The sequence below is a fragment of the Epargyreus clarus genome, unplaced genomic scaffold (assembly GCF_041222505.1).
Source record: "Epargyreus clarus isolate Ecla_fem2 unplaced genomic scaffold, WU_Ecla_fem_2.2 ptg000007l, whole genome shotgun sequence".
NCBI lineage: Eukaryota > Metazoa > Arthropoda > Insecta > Lepidoptera > Hesperiidae > Epargyreus > Epargyreus clarus.
In genome coordinates, this window is record NW_027332215.1 from 7884128 (window position 1) to 7907236 (window position 23109).

The 23109-nt window shown below is 32.9% G+C and overlaps 1 protein-coding gene across 3 annotated transcripts in view; it reads right to left on the reverse strand.

Annotated features, from left to right (window-relative positions):
• The window catches only part of BmMET2 (juvenile hormone resistence protein II), a 189986-nt gene that overhangs the window by 96664 nt on the left and 70213 nt on the right, over positions 1-23109 (reverse strand). The window lies entirely within an intron of this gene.

The window sequence follows — 23109 nt, forward strand, 5'->3', positions numbered from 1 at the left end:
CCTTGGCGAGTGTACCGGATTCAACGCTGTAGTTTGGCAAATCTGTCTGAATTCAACTTATACCTCAATGTTACCAATGCTTGTGTGAATAACTTTATGTGAGATTCCCGCCCTATTAACACCCGCTACTAGTACGTGTAATATAATCAACCTATACAATGTTCTGCCTATAAAAGTATAATCATAATCTATGATCTATTTTCTATAACTTGTGATCAAGTGATAGATAATGGTATGTATAAGTTAACATATAATGACAAATAATGTTTTAGAATAACGATAAAATGTTTTAGTCCAAAATGATTTGATCGAGAAAGTAAAATTAATCCTATGTCTAGAGTGAAGTTCTTCCGTTTCGGTGAGCTGCTGTTAGTGCCTTGTGTAACTTACATAATGACACGATCATCATAATCCTAAGATACTTCGTCACAGATATCCACGGGCTGCAGTGAAAACTTACCATAAAGTGTTCTCGTAAACTCATTTGCTTCTTTAATCATATGAAATAAAGATAAGTAATTATATCGCAATATATTGTCACGTTGTGTTAAATGATTGCAGTAGGAACAATACTAATCTGTCAAACAGAAAATAGTGTACCCAAAGAACGGAGCACATTATTAGAAAATATATTATTTTATTTGTTACGTCACATATAAATGAGTATGCATAAACATTAATTTAATCACAGTCTACAGTGTTTGTATTTATTATTTCCGTACGATTACAAATTTAAATATGTACCTACGGCACTATTTGTAGCGGCAATTTGGCAGACGCTTCAAATTCGTACAAATTACGAATAGTACAATATTACACTTTTAGTCTAAGAACTGGACGAAGCATTTCAACTTCCATCTGATTTCAATCATAATATTTTTCAAGAGAATTGCCAATAAAGAAATGCTGTAACTGTGAGCCATTTATCAAAATATTGCAAGTATTACTATTATTTATTATGCAAATACCTATTATATATATTATTTAAATTATAACTTTTCAAAATTTATTTAAATTCGTTATATATTCATATTTCACTTTATTTTGTAAATGAGACTATTAACGATACTAAATCTAAATTTAATTTTAATTTAAATTAAAGTTACAGCTATAATTAAAATATAAATAAAAAGTTACAGCCGTAGTTTGACGTGTAATTCGGCGTAAATATTGTACATACTTTGATTACAAAACAGACGCATTTAGAAATAACGCTGTCGGATCCCGTACTATATTTGAATGTATTGGTACAACTTAGTATTTGCAGTGCTTGAAACATACTATTGCGAAGTATGTATATTATTGACATTCCCTTTGCGCTCGTACTTGTACTACAATTATATAAAGTATATAAGTTGTTGTGTTGTAATAACGTGAATAATGAATATGCTTTGAAAAAAACTTACCAAGGAAATCCTATTTCACCAATCATTGAATTCATAAGTAAAATTGTAATTATCGCTTTTCCTCACTAATCCTGGATGGGTTATCGAATAGAATAAGGTCTACCTAATAACTTAGAGAAACAATTGCGTTCAGGATTGGTATACTGTCATTAGAACGCCACCCTCCGGAGTAGAATGCATGTTGCACCCCTTTATGAAGCCATGCCATTTGAAATAGTGTTTTGAATTTTTAATATAAACGCACTGACCTTTAAGAACGTGGCGAGCTTCGTGGAAAATGTATGTTTGAGGCTAGCTATTTCATTAATGTGGGTGGAAATCTGAAATGATTATTCAATATTGAAGTTTACCCTTATCATTGACACGCAATTGTAAATTATGCAAAGCCTGTCATGACTACCTTTTCAGTAATCATGGCATTTGAATTCATAATCATGTGCTGACCTTTGAAAAACGTAACGAGCTCCGTGGAACTTATTATGTTGTGACGCAAATTATTAAATTAGTGTCGTTATGTTCATATAACTTCTTATTCAAATTGATGTCCTAGAATTGTTTAATATTCTACCCGAGTGGATGGGGTGAGTATGTATGTATGGGCATTCTTTCGTACGCTGTACAGCATAAATGGCATGACTGATTTTAACACGTATCGACGATGGATTCATCGAAATTGTGAAAAATAAATATATGTATTTTAAATACTTAGATTAAAAAACACGCGCCTTTTAAAAAAACTTGCTTTGACGCAGATATGATACTGCTGCTTTTCACACTTCAATAAATTAAAGTATTAATCTAAGAACGATTTAGCGATAATATTAAAATATTCAAAATATACGACGTGGAAGTAATAAGTTAAGACTTGCATCTTAAATAAGGCAGCGTGAACCTAGCGCTAAACGGAATTTCCCCTGAAAAATAGTCTTGCAATAACAAACTGCTAAATTGTCAAAAATTTTCATAGGTTGACGTTTTTACGAAGACTAGTAGAAGCTGAGATTGTAGATTTAACTACAAAAAGTGAAGAGAAAATGTTAAAGCTTGGTATATCTAAAGATAGGCGTCAAAGACTTAGCAAAGAACTTGTTTAGTGGCTCTTATTCGTTTAAAACTGTTAAGCTAACGCTATTTTTACTTAGAAATCTTGTACTAGATAAGAAATGCTCTAGGAAGGACTTTTGAATAAACGGAAAACTTTTTGAAGTTTATGTCTATTTACGGAAAAGAAACAGACTTAGAAAAATGTACATTTTATTCGTATTCAATTTCAGTGATCTAGAGCTCTAACGACAGGAATAATGTCAACTTCTGTAACTTTATAACTGGAAATTCATTTATCTGGATACAAAATTCAGTCGCTTATCTTTTCAATCAATGCTACGTTGTTTACTCTAAAAAGTTATAACGTCAAAAATCATTTGGCCCGTGTCTTTATGGAAATCCATGTTGGTTCACAATTGAGTTATTCTTTTCTATCCGAAATGTATTTAGGTAGATATCTCTATACACTGTAATAATTGGTTTACCACTTTTCTTAATAAGTCAGTATATAGCACACTCTTTTTCAGTCGTGGAAGACTGACGTCACCATATTATATTTTTCCTTTTCCGTTTCCATCTATCCGATATTAGCCTATCAAAGATCGTAATTTGACAATTTCTCATAATCAGAAGTGAAAATATATGAATGAATTTGTAATATTAATTACTTCGATGAACAGAAGACAGACGTTCATTTCATTGTTTGGACACCAGATTAGTCTTGACAATTCCAATGACCTTTATATACATACATGACCTGATACATAATTCCAGAACAGAGTTAGATTACCTGATTCCACTTGATGACGATGTAAGGTTAGGATGGATATTGAAGGCGCAGAGTGTATGCCCGGTGATGGTCTCGGCAGCTTCGTAGACGACTTCCAATGGTGAAGATGATTGGCAATGCTGGTATAACATGTAATATGAGAAGCCTCTCATACTACACTTTATATTATATTAATTGAGTCAGTTAATAAAAATTATTTATAAACTAAAGACCACGCTAAATCGTACAAGGAAAATGATTAATCCTGATTCCTGACGATCATGATGAGGAGAATAGGATACAATTATTAAAATCGTGTATTGTCATCGGTTTTTGATAATTGTTCAAAATTTTGAATCAAACCGACCGTTCAAAGTGGGTAAAACTCGAGTTCAAAGATTCCGTTGCATACATACATACAGGTCAAGCTAATAAAAGCGTGGTAAAAAGCAGATTTTTGTACAAATATGTATAAAGCCTGTCATTGCTTTAATGTATGGTTTATGTAATGTTGGTTGATTGGATGGTTTAGGTTGTGCAGATTATACCTATATTTACAATTATTTTTCAAAATGAAAAAAATCAGTCGCAAATATTTTTTATTTATTAGGGTTGTTATTGATTAATTGCTTTTAAGGTGTTGTCGAGAAGGTTTTTCTGGATCTAATCATAGAGCAACGGGTTTTTGATGTTCTTCAACACTTAAGGAGACATACGAGTATTTTATTAACTTTAGAAGTCTTTCGTGGTTAGTTTTATGAATGCTAATAATTTTTTCAACTTAGAACACGATCATGTAATAAATTTAATCACTTAAACTCATTTTTTTCAAAATTTAAACAAATAATGTCCTTCTAAGACTATATTTTTTTTTATTTAATGAGTAGTAAATATAGTAAGTTTATTAAAATGTAAATGTGGCAAAATGTAATGTGTTTCTAAATCAGTGATCTAAGTTAGGAGCTTCATCATATGTGGTTCAAAATCATTTATTCTCAAAAGAATTGTTACAATTCACCTAAATGAGAACTTAAGATAAATTACATTCATAAGTAATGAGCATAAGGGTAGACTGCAAAAATTATGTGGATTTTACTTATAAACAACACTGCGACGGCGGTATAGATGGAATCTGTTACCAAAAGGTAACGTAGCGATAGGCTGGATGGCTGGATGCGACTTCATGTTAAAGTTAGAAAGGTGAGCGTAGTCGTTTATTTTTGTTTGTTTTATGTTACTTTTATGTTATTATTAATGCATTTTTATGTGTTATTTGTACAGAAGTGTTATTAGATGTTATGTTATGTTTATTTTAATTTATCATTATATTATTATTATTAATAAATGAAATCATTTAAGTAAATGCTTGTGTAATTCTGGTTTCAAATTCTATCCATGGTCGTGATGAGCAGGAAGATCAGACGAAGATATTCCAATAATATTACTATTATATATATTAGTGCATTTTGTAAGTACTAACATGATAAGAATAATATTAGTAACAATAAACAGACTAGATTTTAAGTGTCTTATATACAACTACAAGTAAGCTCATACGATTAGTTATTATGACAAGTTGGTTGTTGTTGGTTGGTAAATCTATTACTAGTATATGGTCTTAATATGGTTTAATACTCGTATATTTTCAAAACGAATAACAAGTAAACCAGTGCTTTGATTTAGTGGTGTTAAGTCATTTACCTAGAGAGCGTGCACAAACACTTAGGTTATATTTTAACTATAATATAATATGTTTGCAGTACATTCGCGCTAGCTACTATCGTGTTTAATAATATTCAGTGTATAGCAAATTGTGTACGACATGTAAGGGTCAACGCACACGTTTCTGCTTAGCTTTGGATTAATAACGTCACGACTCAGCGATCGCCAATTGCCTGGTAGCTCTTTGACGATTTGCTGCAAATTAATTGACAGTGACGTCAACGGGCATATATCTGATAAATTAGATTTGTGGTTGAGCGAAACCGTACTGAATGGGAGACTGACACTGAAGGAAATGACATTACCGTGCCAATTAATAGGATTTCCATGAAGCGAAATGCATGGAATTCCATGAAGCGATAATGGACATCCAATTAACAGGGGGAAGGGAGGAAATGCCTCATAACATCTCAATATCGGGAGACTAATCCGGTTTGATATTGGTATATGTACGGTAACCTTTAACAAAGTGCATCATAAATGTCATGTGGGCTAACCACACGCTTTCACGCCGCACTTAACGCTGCACTGTTATGTATCAGAAATAGATGTGGTTTTAATACTATAATTATAGTTCACGTATATATTCAGGACCCTCGCAAAAAGTAAAAAGTATTAAACTCGTAAAACATATGTACAAAGGTATATTAACAAATTGCACTGCATATTATATATTATTATGTAGGTTTATTGAAATATGAAACGAATTACGTCAGAATGTTTCAAATTGCTCGGCGTCAAGGCATGTAATGTTTAAATAGAGCGCGACACTAACGAACTAACTAGGGTTAACGACGACACTAATCTTTTATTTTTAAGGTCTAGACCTCGGAGATCGTAAATATCACTGGACCTAATAAATTAAACTCTACGAGATGCAATATTCTTGTAAATTTTTTACAATCTCACTGACTTTATGCTGTCTTACTGCAGCCAACAGTGCCTAGATACGATTTAGTTCAGAGTGTGCGTTCGGTAGATGTTAATTATATTTCTTAGTGTTTTAAGTGATAGTTATTATTTTGTGTATGAGTTACTACGTTTTTGTAATTCTACGCTCTAGATCTCGGAGATGGTAACTATCAACTGGACAAGGTAACTTAAACTATACGAGATACATTCTTGTACATTTTTCTCAATCTCACTGAATGTATTGGTGTCTAATAAGGTGTCTAGTAAGACGCAAATAAATTTGTAGTAGCAACCAGCAGTATCTAGAGACATTATATTATGCTGTGCCCTGCCGTGATTCGAAACAAAATCGCCTGTGTGCCGACGTCACCCATATTGAAGGCTCTATTCATTCCTCATTTAGCGATATTTCCAAAATATTAATTACACAGCATTGCGCAAAATACTTGATTAATACACGCCGCGCATCAATACGACGATTCATCAAATGTGTTCATTAGAAATCGGCGTAATTGCGGTTTTAATACTAACTGTATTTTGTATTTCTGTGTTTCTATTTCCATTTGGGATATTGATTACTCTTTGTATCAAATGCCCAGTTCGTCAATATTGACAAATAAGTACCTACTATTTACTGTACATCCCTACATTACTATTAGTATTGTACTACTAGTCAGGGTTCCATAAAAACTAAGAGGTGTGATATTAAGCCTTGTGTTGTAACATCTCATATCCCTTTAAGAAATATTTATGTTTTAAAATAAATATTATAGGTTACCTCGATATTCTCGTTCACCCTGAATGTTCGTCATAGTTATAATTATGTATAGTCAGCGCCAAACTGCTAGTCCGCTCTGAAGTTGTTGCGAGCAGGTATAGTCATACAATTTGCTTTGGTAGCGCGATTCATTTCCATATTGAGAGCGGAATAGCAGTTTTACGCGGACTATAACATGGAAATTGCCTCGCACCCATCAAGACCTAAATTTTAGCAACTATACATGTACGGCATCCTTTTTAGCGGAGGATAGTGTTTTTCGAGCATATTATGTATGTGTCTATGGTTCACTATTTGGCTACACAGCCCTACAGCCAGATGGCTTGACAGATTCTAGCATATAAGTTGTCCTAAGTTGTATATTCTAACAGATGGATCCAAACCATTAAAATTGTACGAGTGACATAAGTTATTTTGTTTTTGTCATAATTTAATTTGTTTTTATAATGATTATTTAATCTCTATAAATCTCACGCAAACCAATTTCTACAGTGTATGTCCAGAGAGCTTATGTACACTACATGCAGGCATCAGTTAGGAAATATGTCATTTTACAAGTCTCTTGTTTCGCTAAATGTATTATATATACAGACTTTCAACGTGTCAGGCACAGGCTTTAGCAGGCAAAATCATATTTTTCTATGCAATATTCTGACAACCACCGCCCGTGTCTGTACGACTGTGATAAGTTAGATATAATCAGAGTTAGATTGTCTTCTACAGATAAAGATGTGAGTAAATTTTGTAAAGTGTAACTTTTAATATGTTTATGTGTTATGTAGTGGAAATTAATAAACATGGATACCATTTTCTAAATAGGGATGAAAATTGTACACTATGTTAGTGTGTGTTAATAGGATAAATGGATGTAAGCATTAAAACCAACATACGGGTGAAGTTAACATTTATTAGATTGAAATAACATCATACATTTAGATTCACAAAACAGGATGAAATTGCAATATTAATTAACAACTAGGGAACAAGCTTTTGAAGTTACAATCTTAGTCTAAGTTCTTAACCGTTAACATGCATTAAAGTTAAGTTTAACCACTACACAATGATTGTTAACACACATGTCTACGTTAAAACATATACTGTTTAGAACAGATCAAATTTTAATGAAGCTTTATCATCGTACAATTGTAAAACATAGGTACATAATGCATTTATCTGAGATCGTTTTTGTCATAGCTTGACTTGATTAAATAAATTTCACAGCACAAATAAATTAGGTTGCACTCAGTGCTACACCTTATAACCCTGGCAAAATAAAATATATTATCCTCCCACTGACTCTTATTGAACCTTCGCTTGTATTCAACTGATAAATAAAATAAATGCATGTTTCTTTTTATTCAATATTTTTGCCTGAATTTACTTTTTGTTACATAACAGCCTGATTGTATTATTTACAACAACCTGTATGTGGTATGTTTGTAGGCTATTGTCGACTAGAAAGTGTGTAAAAGAGCGTTTATCAAAAACGTTAGCATTGTAAAAGGAAAGAAATGCACGGAATGTATTAAGAATTTATATCGATATCATATCAAAAAACATCGCCCTGTACTTTTGTTCTAACGCTTACTTTTATAACTGTATGATACACAGAGGTGGCAACAAGAATTAAGCAGGAACTATCTATATACATATTTAGATTAGACTTACGACTATCTAATATTTATGATTTTTTTGTATTTTATTTTTTGTATTTTTTTTTGTATCTTTCGTACGTTTTTATTGAATGAATGTTAATGAATATTTTTTTAACGATTGTAACATCGAGCTTTATCATTTTTTTCTTAAGAATGTAACGTGAGATTATCAGGAATATATCACCTAATGATTTTTCTTAATATTTAAGCGGTGTCTTTGTACATGTGATGTACACAAGGTACGAAAATCTTTGCAATTACGTAGTATAATTAAATTTAAAAACTACATCTACTATAATGCATACACATTCATCTTGTAGTGCTTGATCCTACTTTATCTATAATATATTTTTTAATCGTGAAATTTAACGCTAACGCCTTTCTTATTTAGAATCCTTTCCCTCCGCTTAAACTTACACTAGTTATTTAAAATTTAAAATGCATTGTTCACAGATAGAAGAAAGCTTTTAATATTATGTTTGATTAATTGTACTTAATTCTATGTCGTCAAACAACAATTTTTACAGACATTTAAATGTATAACTTACATAATGTGAACTACTAACAGGAATATAATAATAGTTGAAACAAGTTTAACAAATTGTTATCTTGTCATTTCTATATGTACTAAATTTATTGCATACTTCTAGAAAGTTTTATCTTTGGTAAATAGTGGAATATACATCTAAGTGTATTTTTTTCTTTGGTTAACCAGAGATTTATCCTATGTAGTGCTATAATATTATAAGGAACATATATTTAAAAGTCAATATAATCTAATTTAAAATCTATACCAGCAATAAACACTACGCTAACACAATTAAATTTTCCAATTTTTATGTCTAAGTCTACAATTAAGAAGAACTACTACTATTAAGCAGAAACTAAGTAAAATATTTAAAAACATTTTCATGTTCATTTATTAAACTTGATCTGGTCTTCTACAACTAGTTTGAAAGTGGGGGTCATTTTATACACTTTCCAATTTTTTAATTGCAAAGTGTATAAAATGACCCCCACTGTAGTTTTCTACATATTAAGAGTTTATCAAATTGCACTATTTATGGCACAGAACGATTTGTTATTCAAAGAATGGTATGTGTTAAAGAGATCAATGTTTTGCGACATCTTTGATTGAATTTCTGAGATTCCATAGATCTTACTAGTTACAACTCATTAGGAACAAATTAAAAATAAATTGTAAGAATAAAACATCCATAAAAACTTTAAATGCATAAGCAGTACGCTTGTCAATAAAACAACTTCATTCATAAAAAAGACAATAGTCCAAGAACATTATAAATTTTAAATTTTTAAGTGGAAGTTTATTGCTGGTAACTACTAAACAAACAGAACATTCGAAAGACACGTAATAATTGAAGATAACAATACGATTTCCATAGTGTATACATTTTCCATTTTACGAATCCTCGTCGTGTTCGAATAAAATCCAGTATTCTGGGTCTAAAATTTCGGCCGCACACCGACAAAGTACCCTGCCAGCCAAATTATTAAATTTAATTTTTAATTTATATTAAGAAAGTAAAAAATAAACGAAATATTTTATCCAAACTATATGTCTTGTGCACTTACATATGATGTATGGCGATGAATTGATAGATTTATGTAAATGAATATTTACTAGGTGTTTGCTGGGTTCCATCGTCTACGGCACATGCTATTGGAAAGGAGAGGCGGCAATCTTAAGCAAATATGTATTTCTTTGAATGAATATCTACAAAAATGAGCGAGACTACTGGCATCACATTCAACTAAACATAAAACTTAAAATAAAATGTAACAAAGTTCACAACAAACCTAAATGCAAAAAGAGTCTACATACATATAAACAAAATTTATAAAACTAGTTCATTCTCAAAAATTGTTTTTGCTTTAAGTTTATTCTAGATTTTATATTATTAAGTCAGCGCACTTTATTGCTCACAATATTCGAAATTTGAAAAGTATGAACTTGGGATATAAATACATATTTTGCAAATAACGAAACATGCTTCTAAAAAGGTCAATCTCCATTTATATTTAAATGGTCCTGATGTCTGAGTCCTCCGTCTCTGACGTAGGGCAGTCCTCTGACCTGCCGGCCAAATTTCGTAGGCATTTAGAAGGGATTGCAAAGATACAACATACATTTAGAGGTAAACAAAAGAAAATCATAAGGTTTATGAAATGTTTTTGTTGCAAACCACGAACACTATCTCTACATGAAACACGTCAAAATACGGTGTCGTAATAACTAAAGAGCCATTGACAGTAAGAAAATTTCCAAAAAAACCCAACATGTTTTGGTCTGGTTAGCGTTTAAATTCGGTCTTGTTTTTCACTTTGTGTCTCTAAAAAGAACAGCCTAAACCTAACGGTTATTATTTCCCGTACGTTTTCTTTTGGTAGAACAAACAGGAAATTCTTAAAAGTCATCATCATCATCAACCCATTATTGTCCCACAGCAGGGCACTGGTCTCCTCTCAGAGAGAGAAGGATTGGGCTATAGTCCACCGCGCTGGACATGTGCGTATTGGTAGAGTTCACAAACCTTTGAGTTTTATTTTAAGTAAATCTCTCAGGTGTGCACCTTTTCTCACGATGTTTTCCTTAATCGTTTATGCAGGTGATAATTAATTTCTGATATGCACATAACTTACAAATCAGAGGTACGTGCCTGAGATCTGAATCTCAAGCCCCTCGATAGAAGTGGCTTAGTTTCTTAACCACTAGGCTATCACTGCTTATTAGTATTAAGTAAGTAAGTATATACTTTGTACTTCTTCCCGATCGTAAGTCAACTGAGAATATTATTTTCCAATTTGGTCTATTGACAGAACAATTAACAGATATTATTTTTTTCTTTTTTCTTGTCTAAATAATTAATTAGTTTGTAAATAATTTCAACATTTTAATTGATTAACTACAACTTCTTTCCACTAAATTACTAACTACTTCACATAGTGCATGTTATGGTATATGGGATTAACGTACATTCAATACAGAGTCCTTATTTGACTTTTCAACTATAAATAGATACATGTAGTGCTTTCTAGGTTTACAACAAAACAAATCACGTGTATAAAGTTATACTAAAAATAAAAATAAGGAAGTAAAATATGCTAAATACTATGAAAAATAATCTAACATCACACTGGCATCACTAAAATATTGATAGTTATAAAATAAAAAGAGATGTTAGTAAGCTTGTGTCAAATTAGTAACTGATTTCCGCAACCGTTGCTATTTTAATCAATATTTAAAAGGCAATCTTCCAATGTAATCTATTGAGAAGTCGATGTTTTTATTTAAAAAACCCTGTTGATTTCAACATGCAAGCGCCATCTGTCGACAGCGTGCGGACTCAGAAGCCGTCTAAGTTCACCCCATCGGTTATATTATTACCGTGGTTCTATCATCCATTTTTGTCCAGCGCCAAGTGGGTGTAGATGGCGCTCGTTCATGACAATACGAATAGAAACCTAATGTTTTAAAGAGCGCAATATAGAACTGTTAATTGATGAAAAAATCTTTATATCAGGAACAAGAACGTTAAATATTAGGATATTTTAAAATGTTAAATATAAAAATGTTGAACTATAAAATTTACAAAGTTGAATATTAAAATCGTGAAATTGACAGGGTTCAAACTTGAACGCACTCGACGCCAAAAAGAAATATTTCAATATTTGTAAAGGCTATGTAAATTGTGATGTAATATAATGAAGCTGAATAAAGCAAGAAATATGCGAATGAAGAAAAACCTCTAATAATTATGTAATTTTTGCTAAAGCAATAAACACAAAGTTGATTGAAAAACAAGTGATTTAATTAAAAAAATCAAAAACCCGACTGTAATAAAAAGCCGAACTCAAATTTCCAAAAACGGTGAAAAGGCGATTCATTATTTTTATTCAGGAAGCCAAATACAAAGTTTCATTGTAGGTATCTGATACCTTAACTGTCGAAATTCATCCAGCCGTTTGTTAGAAAAAAAATCGTCCATAAAGCCGAATGTTTGATGGATACATATTTACTTATATCCTTATCCTTACTCCTTACTAATATTATAAATCCGAAAGTAACTCTGTCTGTCTGTCTGTCTGGTTGTCTTTTCTTCACGGCTAAACCACTGAACCGATTTTAATGAAATTTTGTACAAAGATAGTCTGAGACCCGAGAACGGACATAGGATAGTTTTTATCCCGGAAATCCCACGGGAACTAGGGATGGCGATCTAAGATCGATTAATCGGAGAATCGATCTTTTGGACCAAAAAGTCGATTATTTTAATCGATGTCCTTACTAATATTATAAATGCGAAAGTAACTCTGTCTGTCTGTATGTCTCTTCTTCACGCCTAAACCACTGAACCGATTTTAATGAAATTATGTACAAAGATAGTCTGAGACTCTAGAATGGACATAGGATAGTTTTTATCCCAGATAGCGATCTTAGATCAGAGAATCGATCTTTTTGACCAAAAAAAGTCGATTTTTTTAATCGGACTCCAGTAATGGATCCTACCTACGTTTGTGGGTCTTTTGGCATACTCTAAATAACCATGAGTTTAAAAATATCAATTCTTGCAATCGGAGACGGTTGCACATTATATTTGTTTATATAGATTATTTGGATTATAATACCCCTAATGGTGGCGATTCTTTCCGAAAAAGAACGATTTTTAAATCGATTCGATTCGAAGTGCAATAAATCGATTCACAAAAAAATTGAGGCCCTAAGAATCGATTCTATCTTCGATCTTTTTCGAGGATAGCGAAAAAAAAAAGTTATCAGGATCAAACAAATTATGTCAGCAAATCCGTCAGCAAATCCTTACTAATCCTTACTAATATTATAAATGTGGAAGTAACTCTGTCTGTCTGTCTTTTCTTCATGGCTAAACCACTGAACCGATTTAAATGGAATTTTGTATAAAGATAGTCTGAGACCCGAGAAAGGACATAGGATAGTTTTTATCCCGGAAATCCCACGGGAACTACGGATAGGATGGCGATCTGAGATCGATTAATCGGAGAATCGATGTTTTGAACCAAAAAATCGATTATTTTAATCGATCTCCAGTGATTCAGTGAATCGATCTTTCAACCCAGAAGATCGAAATTCGATTTTTTCATAATTTACCTACAGTTACTTTACTTATCCATGTTAGTCGATCATCTATCTATTTATATAAAAATGAATATTTGTCTATATACATTTTATAAAATCGGAAACTATATTTGATCAAGTGATGATCTTTTGCAAAGTTGTTGTCCAAGAGCCAACGAAGGTTTGGGAGTTGGTAAGACCGACAGATGGCACCACTGTCATTCCAATGAAGGTACGAATTTTCTGTTTTATGTATGTCATATTATATCTTTAAAATGCGGGCGAAGCCGCGGGCACCACTAGTAATATATATAATTTAATGAAAATAAACGTTGCCCATTGGTATATGGAAATAACGACATAAAATTATCAAATCGGCAGCCAAAATATTAAATTGTAATGTATCTAAATGTTTTGGCGAACTCAAGTCAGACTAATACCGGTTTCAAAAATTAAGCATGGCTAGTAATTTTCTAATCTAAAAATTTCTCTAATCGCTAACACTGAGAAGATATTGTATGTATTATATTGTTTTTGAATAAAATGTTTGTTCCGTAGAGCGCCTGCCATATTATTTAGGATTGCAAAAATATTTCGTTATTACTATTAAGTAAGTGATTATTTTTAACTGAATGATCGTAGAAAACCTTACACGGAAGCTGTTTGGCAAAACTTATTATTTAACATACTTCGTGACCGACAGTTGAAATGTATTTTTCATTTTCTATTTAGGCAGGTACAAGTTTTGTTTTACTCTTTTTCTTAATTCGTATAAAATATGCGAGGTTTAAATTTGTTAACAAGTTTTAAATCCGTAACTGTTAAACCCAAATGATTAAGCTGAATTTTTTTGTATACGTTTTGGTTTGGTTTGGTGGATGACAATGTATTTTCAATATTATAAACCGCGCGTAAACGTTATACAAAGATACTACGAGAGTACCAACATTTAGAGTCTGGGTGTCATCTAGACCTATCTTATCTAGAAAATCCAGTGAACTAACACAGAACAGAAACCTAAATTCATATTTTTGTGTCTGCAGCATCGGAGATGGAACCCGTAATCTCCTGCGATTCAACATCGTATAGAGATCACTAGGCCATACGGGTCGTGTTTATTCTAATTTTCAACTTTTGGTATGCGTAACCGATCAATCCGATCATACAGTAAGCCTATTGTCAAATGGACCAGTATCCTTAACATAAGTTTTTATGTTTTGAAAAATATTACTGTTTTGGTATTTATTTATGTATTTGCCCATACAAATTCCAATCAGCCCCTAGCGGATTGTATTAGAACTATAGTGTCAGTAACGTAACATAAAATGTCTAAATTGAGAAAATGGCGCTTTATGTTTTGTCTCTCTTTTTTGCGAACATCTGAGGCAGATAAAAAGACTTGAGCACTTACTTATTGTTGCGTTTACTCCGTCTACTGAACCAAACGGAACAGAATTGATTGAGTAAACGTAACGTTAAATTGTGGGATGGTATGAAAACTTATGGTAAGGGTATAGTACCGGTCGCCATTGGACATCTCCAACTCTTACACGGAAGGTTTGCCACTCCTGAGAAGTGAGACGAGCGCCTTATTTAATATTATCTTGCATTGATTACGGATATTCATGGGCGGCTGTAGCCAATTATTACCGGATGGATTGCAAGCTCGTATACTACTCCTATATGAAACATATGAAAAGAAAATTCGCCGGTATCTTGACCCTGTCACTGAAATGCAAGAATTGCTTCATACTTGAAATACGTGTGGAGGTTGTTTTGCCAACTTTCAAAATTAATGATTCGTTTAATTATTGAAGTATATGTAGGTGTCTCTAGGACGTTTTCTTTTACCAGTAAAGCTAGTTACCGTTATTTAACACACACAAAGTATTGCATTTCAACTCGAATTAATTTAGTCTTTTGTGCACGGATTCATTGTTCGAAAATGGCAGAATGAAGTCATTATTTTCCTAGTTAAAAGCCTTATTACGTGTTCGAGTGTGGTTTACTTTAATTTAACTTTGTTGTAGTATGTCATGCACAATAACATGGCCGGTTAATTACACGACAAGAACTAAGTACTAAAAGAATGGTAGAGGTGAATTTTCTTTGTGGCTTCAGAATAAATTGCATATACGTGCAGGCAATCAAGTTTTCTCAGCAAAGGCTCATATAACTTTAAAAATCCACTCACTTAAGGCAAATACAGCTGTTATGGTACACATAAGAAAATATGTAAACGGTTACTTTAAACAAAAGTAGCTGTTTTCGCAATTCTCCAGTGGAAAGTTTCAAACGATTGAAAAAAATCTTACAAAGTTATTAACTAAATAAAATCATAGTAACTTTACACAGTACAGTACAGTTTATGAAGGAATTTCTGCCTGATTTCTTTGTTTGTATTCAATAATACATTGGTTAATTATAATGTGTTTTAAAAGGCACTTTTCACAATTGTTTTATGTTTAGATTAGACTTTTACTGATTTTAAGAATGTAATATTTTACAGAAATATTTGAACATGCGTAAATTTACATGAATGCGTGCGTGTCTATGTCTCTATGCGTATGTCCATAAGAATGTGTGTTTGCAGAATCATGGCTTTCATAACGTATAAGCATAATTAATAATCAGGTAATTTACGTAATTTGTAAATACAAAAAAGCTGACTCCTTAAAAATAATTGGCTGCAAAAAAGGAGTAACGTAGTCTGTGTTACCCCAAATTTAGAATAATCGAGTGACACATCACAATATGTAAAAATTCGTCAAGTCGTTTTCCCTGTAAGGCGTGCCAAAAATTAAACATAACTAGCTCTAAAATATTACCCTCCGCAGTCGGATAAAAAACAAAACTTTGTATATTTTTTTTATTTACTTATAATTTCTATTATTACTAGCTGACCCAGCAAACTTTGTGTTACCATATAAATAAAAAAAAGTTAAGGGTGAACAACCCTTATCACTTAGGACCATGAAAAATAAATAGTAGCCGATTCTCAGACCTAATGAATATGCATATAAAATTTGGTGAAAATCTTTAAAACCGTTTCGGAGGATTACGGTAACTAATATTCTGACACGAGAATTTTATATACTCGTATAAGATGAAAACTCATAACATAATTTTAATACAAACTGTACAAGTACGTCTTCATTACGTATTCTTCGGAAATAAATCCTCATCCATCGCTGAACTTATATTGTATAATCAGCGTAGTGAAATAATTAGCAAGGAATCATAATTAAAAACAGGAAACTGGCTAATTAAACAAATATTATGTACCTGTAATACGTAAATGATTGAGTTACGTAACTGTTCTCTCATAAACAGCTTTATTAAGTACTAGTTTTTGCCCGCGGCTTCGCCCGCGTTTAAAAGAAACTAATATGACATACTAACATACATAAAACTGAAAATTCGTACCTTCATTGGAATGACAGTGGCGCCATCTGGCGAAAATTGGTCATACCAACTCTGAAACCTTCGTGGGCAACTTTGCTAAAGATCATCACTTGATCAAATGCATAGTTAACGATTCAATCCTTACTAATATCGATTAAAATAATCGACTTTTTGGTCCAAAAGATCGATTCTCCGATTAATCGATCTTAGATCGCCATCCTTAGTTCCCGTGGAATTTCCGGGATAAAAACTATCCTATGTCCTTTCTCGGGTCTCAGACTATCTCTGTACAAAATTTCATTACAATCGGTTTAGTGGTCTAAGCGTGAAGAAGAGACAACCAGACAGACAGACAGACAGACAGACAGAGTTACTTTCGGATTTATAATATTAGTAAGGAATAAGGATTTCAGATAAATCTTCACAATGAACTCAAAGGTACTTTAGATAAATACGAGTATTTCGCTTTTGCAAATATAAATGCAAATGCAAGTTTCTGTTTGTTTTTTCGCTACAATTTTACGTCATATCCATATAACCGATATTCTTGAAACTTTGTACACCTTATCAAGGGTTCAGAAAAATACCGTTCCCGAGGAAAACATTTTATTTATGAAAATAGGGGTCATTTTGTACTATGTCCTTATTAATTACTTGGTCAATATTATTAGCAATTGTAGGTACTCACTTAGTATGTTATTTACAAGTTTGTGATAACAAAAGCATAATCCAAGCGTCACCACATAAATATGTACTTTTATATCTCATCGTAAAAGAATTAGTATTAGGAAAAATATACTTCAGTGAAACCTTTATTCAAGTGGGCGAATATTGCCAACATCAGAGGACGTGTTTGCTAATCTTTGCGACAACGGAGAACATGTGATTGGCCAAGTGCGAGTCGAACATGCACACGGAGCGTTCCGCATCACCAAATTTGCCGACTTTTTAAGCTTCCGTACTCAAAGGAAAACGTAAAAACGTAAAGTAAAAACGGAACCCTATTACTAAGACTTCGCTGTCTGTCCGTCTGTCACACGGCTCTATCACTGGAACCGTACTAACAAGACAGTTCAAATTTGTACAATCCGTTTACTAGTATAACTGCTATTATAATTAATACAAATAAGAACAATAAAAAATATTTTTTGTATGGTTATTTTATAAAAATAACTATAATATAATGAACATTTTGTGGTACGGAAGCCTACATGTGCGAGTTCGACTCGTACTCGGCGAATTATTTATAATTTTAATACTTCTTATTGAAAGAAAACTAGGAAATAGCAGAGTTTAACAGTATATTCAGTGCTTCGCGACCGTTCTGTGTGAAAGCTACAGCAAGAATACCGATGACATATTTTCTAAATTCAAAACAGAGTTTTTCTACAGCATTCTATTTTTGGTTTGCAAAAAGTATCAATATCCAACACCTGCCCTTAAACCAATAATCGCTACACTTCCTAATAAAATAGTCTATCAACAATGTATCATATAAAAACACAATCACATATCAAAACCTAACTGAGAAACAAATTTAACAAATTTCTCTTTTACCAAAGGTTTTATAAAAATGTCAGCCGTCATTTCATCAGTAGAGAGATACTCAACTCTCACCAAATTTTTACTAATTATGCCTCTGATTAAATGATGTCTGACGTCAATGTGTTTCGTCCTAGCATGAAACATTGAATTCTCAGACAACTTAAGCGCGGATTGATTATCATTGTACAGCGTTACTACAAAATTCGCATTAAACAATTCCTTGAAAAAAGTACGCATGAACAATGCCTCTTTACACGCATCAGAAAGTGCCATGTACTCTGCCTCGGTACTAGACAGAGCAACTGTCCTTTGTTTACGACTCTCCCAGGAAATCACCGAGTTGCCAATCTTAAAAAAATACCCCATGTACGACTTACGGTCTACCTCCGAGTTTCCGTAATCTGCATCCGCACAACAACATCCAAAACCAGACTTTCCAAATCTTAGCCGATGTTGTCCCCTTCAGATATCTCAATACCCGTTTCGCGGCACGCCAATGAACGTCATCAGAACAATTATTAAACTGGCTCAAAAAACTAACCGCATGAGCAATATCAGGCCTGGTGCAGACAGCGACGTACATCAAGCAACCGATCAGGCTCCTGTACTCACAGTTGTCAGATTTCTTCTTACCTCTCGTAAGCTTGACATTGTGATCCATCGGTGTACAAATGGGGTTGCAATCTGTCATTTTGAACCGCTTCACAACACTTATCACCCTACAAATGCATTGTGAGAATCCAACTGTTTATTTATTCAATAGATAAAGCGGAAAACGTCGAAAACTAACGGTTTCTTTAGAGCACAGTGATCCCTAGAATTCCCCTAGAATCCCTTCCCGGAATTTAATCCTTATGAACAACACTATCAGATAGAAGAATAATATAGAGGGTGTGTTTTTTTCAAAATGAACTCGTTCGATTCCCGGCTAGGGAAAAGGATATTTTAAAAACCGAATGATGTAGTTTTAGTTTTTTTAATCAAAATCGGCCTCATAACTCCTTTCAGCATTTTTCGCCAATCCTTATAGTTTCGGATTTGGCCCTGACGGCCTATTTGAAAAATTCACCCTGTATAGGAATTGTGAGGCATTCTCAGGACAGCGATCAGCTCTGTGTCGGCATAGGCCCTATCTATTGCACAATTTGCGTAACATAATATTTTCTACAACAACTGTTACTAACGTTTATTTCCCCTCAGACCTTTATTAACATTTGAGATTGTTAGGCTTTCTTAAACTGTTACTAAAAATTGACACGGTTTGTTATCAATATTCAATAAATTGTATGATAATCCCCGAATTTTGACCACTAGATAAATAGTTGAATAATAATAGTTTATCACTAGTTATCGAAGTTGTTTTAGTAATAAAATATATGACACTTATCGTTTTATAACTTTATTTTATAAGTATATCACATGTTTTATTTTTTAGTAGCATACAAGACAGTCAACTTCTATGCACGAACACCCCATTAGCCATGGCGTCAGCACTTCCATATTTCTTAGGAAAAATAAGTGAGGGGAAAAAACATGATACCGACTTTGTTGCTGTACACACTCCGAGTAAGTAAGAAAGACTTGAAATATAATTTATTAAGTTTTTTTAAACAAAATGCAATTATTTGCTATCTATAGGTAAATATCTGTATTGTACTATTTTTGTTAGATTGTGTAATATTCGCTGAAATCCTTTATAAATCAACTTTTGGACAAAGGACACCTCCCGTTACTTATACCTGTACCTCACCACGCTACTCAAATAAGGGGTACGAGTGAGAACTAAATACGAGTGAGGCTAAAGCAGCAGCTTTTGTATACTTTCAAGCGATAGCCTATCCCGGCGATCGTTGCTGTCTTTCGCAAACTGTTCAAAGCTGTCGACAGCGACCGCAACTGGTTATCGTCGAGGATCGCCGGCAGTCGTTAGCAATTGTCTACATCGGTCTTATCTTAATTTCGTATGTTACCTCCCAAAGTGCCGCCTCCCGTGTTTTATCATACTTAGTTGACTTTCCCTTAATTGTTGTTGTGCAACATATTTTAGCTTATTTCTAGCTGGTTCATAATTATAAGTATTTTTAGCTTAGCTTAGTTTTTGGTCTGCAACCGGCTTAAATCTACTGTGTCCGACGTAACTTTGAGGATCACTTACGAGCTACGCCGGTATAGGATTATTATGATAAACTTGATTCTAACAACTTGGCTTGAAACTGAATAGTTTGAGGAAATTTTAATAGTCCCCAAACTACACGTGAGAAGTTAACAAGCTGTAATCGTGCATTTAAATTACACTGTAGAACTTTTGCAACGAGTTACCCCGTTCAGAAAAGACAGTAACGACCAAAAATTAATTTTAGGTAGAAGTTAGTATGTAATCTGTTTCAAATTTTACTCAGTAAATACTTCATTACAATATGTTTTCACATCCCCAATTCAAACTACTTCAACTTCGCAAGACTTGCTCCTTCAAAACTTCACTCAACTAAGTGAAAATTTTAACTGTGAAAAAACGGAACGTATATAAAACTTTCTTGATTTCCAAGAAAGTCATATTTTAATTATAAACGCAATATCCACTTCTTATTCATAGAAATTATTTAATACGCCCACCAATTTAATGATTCTAAAAATAGGTTAAGCTAATCACCTGATTTGATCTTCAAGCTCTATCTTTATCTACGCCGCCCGCTCCGAGGAAAAACTTCCGCTAAATATCGAACCTTTAATCGAATCATCTGTTGGATAACTTGGATTATTCAATTTCGCCACGGAACGCTGAGGTATGCCAGCGATGTTTTTTAAATAATATAATTTCTACACCATCTTAGATATCAATAAAGAGACAAAATCAAAATCTATCAATATTAACATCTTTTGCTCTTACGGTAAGGACGCTGGAGCCACGAATGTACTGGATATGGAATACCTCCTCCTGAGGTACCCTGAGCGAGGAAGCTATTGGGCGCTTCAAAAAGACGCAAAGAACACTTGTATCCAAAGCCGTGTTAGCGACTCTTTTGGTGTTGCCAATGTCCATAGGCGATGATGACCATCTTCGATCAGGTAGCACGTCTGCTTTATTCTTAAGTTCAAGTATAAAAAAATCATCATCATCAGCGTCAGTAAACGAAGACGCCGAACCCTGGCACGCAGGTGAAACCACGCGGGACTGTAATAAATTAGATCACTCCAAATATATCGGAGCAATAAAGACAGTTTGATTGATATCGACATTATAGTTCGGGTGGAGCTTCAACAAGTTTGTAATGCTCAACCATCGCCGCACTAAACAGAACCGTATTGCAATACTATGAAACTCTTATTAGTATGAGAGGAATCACTTATTTACATTGTTAGAATTGTATTTAGACGTATTGTTCACGAGTGCTTACAGGAACTGCATTCATCATATATAAAAAGAAAACTATATTAATTTCAGCTCCATTACCCACGGCCTACAAGCAGTTATAGACTAGTATCATCCAGTGATAGCCTAATGTTTTCAATGGTTAATTCAGCCTCTTAATTTTTGAGTTCTAATATCCGATTTTTGAAAGTTAAGTGCGTTTTAGAAAATCACTTATTAACACGCGCTTCAATCGTAAAGAAAAACATCATGAGTTAAAAAATCAATAGTATGACTAGATACCAGAAAAAGTAAGTAGATTGATTAATGGCAACCTGAAACCTTCTCACGAGTAGAATTATGTCCAGCCAGTATACGGATAGAAAAGTTGAAGAAACAAAATATGAATAACACGAAATACATCAAACATTTTGCAAAACTTTTAATTAACATTCGGCACAAACACTGCAGTTTGTTTGAAACTAACATATGTGTATACTTTTAGAGATTACAGTTTCCAAATGTTACACTGCTATTCTTTGTACTATATCTGCATACAAATAATAATTTTGGGAAAATTTCTATTACATTAAATCCCGTTTGGTATTACTTCCCCTATTAAGTCGTTATTTTAGTTTTTAATTATTTTTTCATGTAGGGTTCATAATCATAGTGAATGACCGACTGCATATATTATTTAATATTCTACTTATACGTTAATCAAGAAAATTTTTTAGAGTTTAGTATTTTTAAACTCAGTCCGCATAGTAAGGTAAGGAGTATGTGGTAAGTGACCAGTTATGGGAATGATCCCGTGATTACCAGAGCACATAATAATAGTTGTAGTCATTATTTTCTAGTAACGGTCGTCTATGTCTTGTCTTAATAATATTGCAATTATTGCAATATTAGTAAGTATTGTGAATATTGCAATATTAGTATTATTAATATTGCAAATTTCAATGGATAGTTGTTCGTTGTATCATCACGCCACAACAGCAGATTGTATCTTGATGAAATTTGGCACTAAAATTGATTATACTTTGCAATACAGGGTACAGGCGTTTTACAGTGAGAATTAAGATTTCTAAAGCGCGTTTTTAAGATTTTTTCCCAAGACTTGATTTAAGTATGATAGTACAGCAAAAAATAACTTTTTTAAACGCTTGGTTTCGCAACCGCGGGTATAAGTGTATTACATATTTCTTATATTCAATTCTCGTGTCACAATGTTAGTTACCGTACTCCGAAACGGCTTTACCGATTTTCACCAAATTTTATATGCATATTCAGTAGGTCGGAGAATCGGCTACTATCTATTTTTCATACCCCGAAATGATAAGTGTTGTTCACCCTTAACATTTTTTTATTTATAACACAACATTTGGCGGGTCAGCTAGTTTTTATATTA